Consider the following 8,011-nt stretch of genomic DNA (forward strand, 5'->3'; position numbering starts at 1 on the left):
TGCACAGCTAGGAGGGGAAAGAGTTGCACCACATGTGGCGACAAGGGCCTGCGCGTGCACACGCACACACGCACGCACGCACGCACACACACACACACACACACACACACACACACACACACACACACACACACACACACACACACACACACACACACACACAAACAAACCGATGACACATTTTCCTCACGTTCCCACTTTTCAAGAAAAGAAGAAGTGTTCTGCATACCAAGAACATTACTATTATACATGTTGTGCAACCACTAATCCGTTGCATTGTGACATTGTGAGCCGGGCAGCGGGCTTGTATGAGCCCCCAAACATCCAGTTCCAACAAAATCACCAGAGTTGGGGTCCGTTACTCATAAAAGTAAGGCACTACATATTACATATTACTTTTGAAAAAAGTAATGCCTTACATTACTTTATTACTCCCTGGAGAAAGTAACTAGTTACATTACTCGTTACATTACTTTTGCGTTACTCCATAAAATCGCATGTCGCATTGTCACATAATTTACCACTTAACAAATCTTTAGAATCCTAATAAGGAGGCCATACACAACATCTTTCTTTATGCTCTTTACCAGGTTGTGGAGGAATAAAACAAAATGGGCCTTTCCAAAACGGTCTAGTGCAGTGGTTCTCTTGACCTTGTAAAACTTTTTCTATGCAAACTTCTAATCAATTCTTCAATCAATCAAATCAAATATATTCAAATAAAAATAATGAGACTGAGAGAAATCAGTAGCCTATATGTTCACAGTGCTTTAGGATCCCTTTCTTTATGATGTGGAGTTCCCTGCTCCATGCTCATTAAATGTAGTTTTTCATGTCGGCATATTTGGTTTATTCATCTCTGAACTAACTAGTGATTGTGACTCTGAGAGCACATACGTTCTACAACAAACAAGACCCTCCCAGCTGGCAGTGTTGCCAGGTTTTGGAAGAGAAACAAGCAGCCATGTCTATGAAAACAAGCCCAAAAGAAGCCTGACTAGGCTATTATAAAACAAGCCCAAAGTCGCTTATAATAAGCGGACATGGCAACACCCAAACTGCTCTGTCTCTATGACAGTGGAGTGGGAGACTGGCTCGCTGTGAGCAGTGCTTCTGCGGAGAATTTAATACCGAAACGACGTAAATTTGACATGTTCTAGTCCGCGACTCCAGCGCACCATTACTGTTCATGTTCAACTCATCTCCGTTGTGTGCATTAGTCCAAAGCAACACTGCTGAAAGCAGCCACATGACGCAATTAAGTAACGAGTAACTGCAGCACTAAAGCGACCAGTAACTGTAGTGTGATTATCCATTTTGGAGGAGTAGTGTCGTTATATTACTCGCTACCGACCAAAGTAGTGTCGTTACAGTAACGAGATCTTCCGTTACTCGTTACACCCAACTCTGAAAATCACACAGGGCCAGCGTTTTCTCTGCTGACCAGGCTGTGCACACAATGCAGCTTTAAGAGTGTTCAATGCGGTCAAATGGGATCATAATATTTATTGTATTTAATTTGTTCATTTGACAGAGACGATGCACAGTAAATATATTGCATCAGAAATGGCATCGGTATAGAACTTAAATTCAGAGAATTAATCAAATTCAATAGCGAATGATGTAAAACACTATAGGGCCCTATTTTGCGTGTCTTAAGTAACCAGGTCTTGTGACTTAACTTAAGACCTGGAGGCATGGTCAATGCTGTTTGGCCACTCAGAATAGTCAAATGGCATTGACCACGCCCCTCAGGTCTTAAGTTAAGTAATAAGACCTGGTACTTAAGACACGCAAAATAGGGCCCTATATTATGTAAGCATTATCACAGTAAAATACACTGCAAAAGCCAAGGGAAATCTACTGTATTTCAGTGGTACCTAGTTCAGGAGTTCTATTATACAGCCGAGAACTGCTGTTAACCCTTTCAGAAGTGTTACCATATTTCCGTTAACATCCTCTGTGTTACGCGCCTACGTCCTACACTCTTTGCGCAGTGAAATCCTTAGAAATATAAATATATTCATGAATCCACCTCCTGTGACCGGCTGTCGGTGTTGGGCAATTATTTTTATTGGGGTTTCTTGTGACCCTACCATTAACATCCTATGGCAGGCAAAAATGGCCGCATAGCCCAAGATGTGCTGACCTCATCACATTTGTGCTGACCTCATCACATGATTTGTCATGACGTCTATGTCCGTTTTTTAGCCCAAGGAGTGTTTTTTGTGCAAACCTAATGCTTGGAATGGATGAAAACCCCCTAGTTTGACATGTCACATCACATGCTACATAAGGAAAGTTTGACAGATTTTGCCTGCCATAGGATGTTAATGGAAAAAAAGAAATGCCCAATACTAACAGCAGGCCAGCAAGTGGATTCATGAACGTATATGTATTTAGACAATATTAAAAAAAAAATCTGTATACCAAATGTCCCACTTTAAACAAAAGAAGCCTATCGGCTGCCGGACTATATCACTGAAGAAGCACTTTAACACATTCTGAACGGGCACCCATTTTGGTGTCAGCATCATGTTATGCTTTAGCTATTTAAAATAGCAGATCTACAAGCTCATATCGCGCCACCGAGTGGCGCGATACGAGCTTGTAGGTCTGCTATTTTTTTTTTTTATCGAAGAGCGACTGACATTTTTAGAATCTGATCTCAGGTCAGAATGGGTTGATGTGCAAAAACAGGAAGAATTTATATGTTCTGACTTGTTGTGCTGTCCGGATAATTCTAATTCTGTATTCACCTTGGTAATTTGTATCATAAATAGGCCTATACAATAGTATCACACACGCACACACGCACTCAACATCAACACGCACGCATGCACGCACGCACGCACGCACGCACACACAGGGCCAGGAAAACTAAACGATCTCTTCAACAGGCATGAGGTTTCCATCTTCATTTACAAACCTGGAAAAAAAAAAAAAAAATTATTTTACTTCCACATTGCTAACAGTAAATGATATACACAGACGAATGAGACAAGTTATTGTTTTAATATCATAATAATGACATAAAGTATCACTGTGTGCTTTCACCTTCACATCAAATTAATCAAACACCTCTCCTGTCTCCACTCCTCTCCCGTCCCATGCTAGAGGTTATAGGCTACACGCATGGGCACAAGAATGGTGGCCTTCAGCTCTGTAAAGGGCCCTTTTAATACCAAGAACAACGGGCCTCATGCGCCAACCGTTCACTTAACCCATTCTGACCTGAGATCAGATTCTAAAAATGTCTATTACATCCTGACAGTTTCATTATTAACCCATTCTGACCTGAGATCAGATTCTAGAAATGTCAGTCGCTCTTCGATTTTTCAAAAATAGCAGACCTACAAGCTCGTATCGCGCCACTCGGTGGCGCGATATGAGCTTGTAGATCTGCTATTTTTCAATAGCTAAAGCATAACATGATGCCAACACCAAAATGGGTGCCCGTTCAGAATGGGTTAAGGGGAAACACACTTGGACACACTTAGGACGTTTTTAGGACGATTTTGGCATACACCAATGCTTTCTTACTGCTGTGATATTTTCCAACACAGAACAGAATCTACGTTTTTTTATATATATATATAATATGTCCAGTCTTTGAACATGGACATGTTTCTAAAAAACAATCTGTTGAATTGGCTGATGGGCAAGTTAGAATAGAGACAGGGGCTGAGGGACCCCTGGTTGGTCTACGTTGGACCTTGTTGGTATGGCTGGATCTTTTTTTTTTTTTTTTTTCTATTTATGTTCTATTTATTTGTCTTTTGTACACTGATTTTATGACTTTTATTGTTATTATTATTATTTTTTATTTTTTACATGTTTTATTAATGAGATAAGGTGCTGCAAATTATTTATTTTGGATTGCAATGGAATTAAGTCCTTTGACCTATTGTGCAACCTGGATAGTTCTACTGTATGAATTTATCAAATAAATCAAATCAACAAACATTGAATATGTACAGTACCTGATGTGTCCGGCTCCGTCTTCACTTGAGAATACAAATAACTCTTATATGGAGCAGCAGGTTTCTCTGTAGATGAAACTCAACGTTAGGAAGTTGTATTTATATTTTATATTCATCAGCTCCACATGCAAATTAACTTTTGCATTTCTGTTGTTGTTGTTGCATGTTCTTTATTGAACAAGGCTTCATGATATCCCTAACAAACCTATGTTAATGCAACAACATTAATTGTCATCATATGGCTCTTACAGTCACCATTTTAATTAATTCTGATGGTCTCTATAAAAATGTGACATATGTGGTGTGAGAGAGAGAGAGAGAGAGAGAGAGAGAGAGAGAGAGAGAGAGAGAGAGAGAGAGAGAGAGAGAGAGAGAGAGAGAGAGAGAGAGAGAGAGAGAGAGAGAGAGAGAGAGAGAGAGAATAAAAAACATGTCACTATTGTTTATAATAAGTTAAAAAAACAAAAACAATTCATTGTTGGGAGTGGATGTATATATATATAAATATTAGTCTAGTAGGCTATAACCAGATATTGTCCATCATTGTCCATTGCCCTATAGGAAATGTACTAATGAGTGAATATTAACATTTTTATAATTAAAAACGTTGAAAGATGAAACCCCAACCCCAAAACATATTTGAAACCGTGTTTAATATATGAATGCATAACAAGTCAGCTGTGTGTGTGCGCGTGCGTGCGCGTGCATGCGTAAAATTTGACACAATAACACCAACACTGTCAGCTAGTTTCTAGCACAATTAAAGGGTTAGGCTATGTGATGACTGTGTGGTTCGATAAGGTAGGATTGTAGGCCTATACTTTATGAAAGTTATGAAACTAAAACGTAGAGACTAAAACACCATGCACCCTCTCAGACACTATACAGCCCATGCATAACCATCACCACAATCATATTTCATATTGATTGAATGTTTCTTAGAGTTTGCTCACCCGTCTTTTTCTTTCCCAAATTATGTTTGAGGTCCATCTGTGAATTTGTCACATCACTGAACTCAGCAGCTGCAGGCTCTTCTGAAAGAAGGCACCATAGACATCTGTAAATTCAAGTCATTTTTGTAAAAATCCCTCGTTTAAATCAGCATGTATTATCATGATATGCAGATTGTTGTGCTACTCTGTGAAAAAAAAATGCAGTCACTTGGCACTTCTTGCCACCTCTTGACGCATATACAGCTCCATAGCATTTAATTAGAATATCAGGTTCAGGTAAATGTATTTGTTTGTCCCCGTGGGGCGATTTGGTTTACAGCAAGGCATAACACAGGCAGGTAACATGAAACACAAAAACACAGTAAAAAGTACACATAGAACAATTTACAATTTACAATTTACAATTTAGGCATTTAGCAGACGCTCTTAATCCAGAGCGACTTACATTTAAGCAAGAACAAAAGCATGGGAATACATCACATAAAAGCATTTATCATGAAACATGCGTAAGCTAAGAAGGTAACAGTGGAATATCTATATGATGAAACTATACATACACTATACATAATAAACTATACATATTCACTACTATGCTATACATATGTACTATGGCGTGCTATGACTATATACAATACAATTATAGTGCTGTCTACATAACATGCTATAAGTCTGTGTCAAATGCTATCTAAGCCAACAGAAATGCTATCTAAGGGGTTAGGGTAAGTGCTATGGGCCATGATGGAGTCTGAAAAGGTGGGTTTTCAGGCTACGGCGGAAGATTGGGAGTGATGCTGCAGTTCTGACTGCAATGGGAAGTGCATTCCACAGTTTTGGAGCCAGAAGGGAGAAGAGTTTGGGACGTGTGGAGCGTTGTCCCGGCGTTTTTAGTGAGGGTACTTCCAGTTTCCCTGCGTTGGCTGATCTGAGTGCGCGGGAGGGTTTGTAGGGTTCAGGATGGCAGTTCAAGGTATCAGTTTAACATTATAATTCATAACATTTTCAGAGCAGTTGTATAAATAATTCATACAAGCGAGTCAGGTGACAAGTTACCTCCTCTGTAATAATATAATTCAAAAAGTGAAACTTTCATATATTCTCAATTTATTGCGCATAAAGTTAAGTATTTAAAACCTTTTTTTGTTTTAATCTTGATGATTATGGTGTACAGTTCATGAAAATCAAAAAAAAAAAAAATTAAATTAAACGAGAAATGTCGACCATCTGAAAAGTATATTAATGTATGCAGTCAATACTTGGTCTGGGCTACTTTTGAACAAATTATGTCATCAATGGGGCGTGGCATGGAGGGGATTGCTTTGATAACAGCCATAAATTCATTTGTATTGTTGTGTCTCATGTCTCACACCTTCCTCTTGACAATACAACCTAGATTCTCTGTGGGGTTCAGGTCAGGCCAGTTGGCTGTAATACTATGGTCAGTACACCGATTACTTGTAGTTTTGGCTCTCTGGGCAGGTGCCAAGTGCTGCCTGAAAAGGAAGATCTTTTACGTCTTGTATCTCGTAAAATATTCTAATTTGTTGAGATAGGATTTTTTTTTTTTCATGAGCTGTACACCATAATCATCAAGATTAAAACAAAAAAAGGTTTTAAATACTTCACTTTATGCACAATGAATTGAGAATATATGAAAGTTTCACTTTTTGAATGATATTACGGAAGAAAATTAACTTTTACACAATATTCTAATTCATTGAGATGGAGCTGTATATGCCTGCACCCTATCAGTGTTGCGGGTGTGTCCAGGCGTCTCGCGCACGTCTGAAACTTGACGCGTCGGCAAATAAAAGTTGCAGCCACGCGTTAGCGTAATTTCCAGCCACCATCTGTTTAAAAGCCAGGAAGAGACGCCTATAGACTAGGCGTCCTCTTGCCGCTTCATGGTGCGTATATGTGCCCGCGCCCAATTCGATTGATCGATTGTGATTGATTGAAAGGCTCACCATGCTGAAGAGGGGATTGGCCCTCATCTGGACCTCCACACTCATTGGTCCTCTGGTCTGCTGCTGCGTCCGGATTGGTTCCCTGGGTCCTGGCAGATCGTTTTCAAGATTAATATTTAGCTTCATAAAGTAGTGAATAAGATCTACTGTTTTAATATGAGACACACAGATGGGTGATTAGTTGAACAATTCATCATAGGAGTATACATTATCAGTCATTCATGTAGTCACATTTCCCATAGAGGTTTGTATTCTATATGTAGGCTATAGTTTAGCCCTACCTAACTGTAATTTCCACATCACAATGGGACAGATGGACAGCCAAAATGTACCATTGAATTCTACCTCTCACGGCACCCTTAGAGATGAAAAAACGTTATTTCAAGTACGCTACAATTGATTTTGTCAATGTCGACTAAAACTATGATGAATAATGTCCGTCGACTAATGGGTCGCACTGCGTCATGTTGAGAGCTTGTGCAGTAGATTGGCTATACTCAGCTGCATCGTGTTGTGAGCTTGTGCAGTAGATTGGCTATACTCAGCTGCATCGTGTTGTGAGCTTGTGCAGTGGATTGGCTATACTCAGCTGCATCGTGTTGTGAGCTTGTGCAGTAGATTGGCTATAGTCAGAGAGCTTGTGCAGTAGATTGGCTATAGTCAGAGAGCTTGTGCAGTAGATTGGCTATAGTCAGAGAGCTTGTGCAGTAGATTGGCTATAGTCAGATAGCTTGTGCAGTAGATTGGCTATAGTCAGATAGCTTGTGCAGTAGATTGGCTATAGTCACATAGCTTGTGCAGTAGATTGGCTATAGTCAGAGAGCTTGTGCAGTAGATTGGCTATAGTCAGATAGCTTGTGCAGTAGATTGGCTATAGTCAGATAGCTTGTGCAGTAGATTGGCTATAGTCAGATAGCTTGTGCAGTAGATTGGCTATATTCAGAGAGCTTGTGCAGTAGATTGGCTATATTCAGAGAGCTTGTGCAGTAGATTGTCTATAGTCAGAGAGCTTGTGCAGTAGATTGTCTATAGTCAGAGAGCTTGTGCAGTAGATTGTCTATAGTCAGATAGCTTGTGCAGTAGATTGGCTATATTCAGAGAGCTTGTGCAG

Source organism: Protomyctophum parallelum, assembly GCF_964188405.1.
Source record: "Protomyctophum parallelum genome assembly, chromosome: 1".
Taxonomy (NCBI): domain Eukaryota; kingdom Metazoa; phylum Chordata; class Actinopteri; order Myctophiformes; family Myctophidae; genus Protomyctophum; species Protomyctophum parallelum.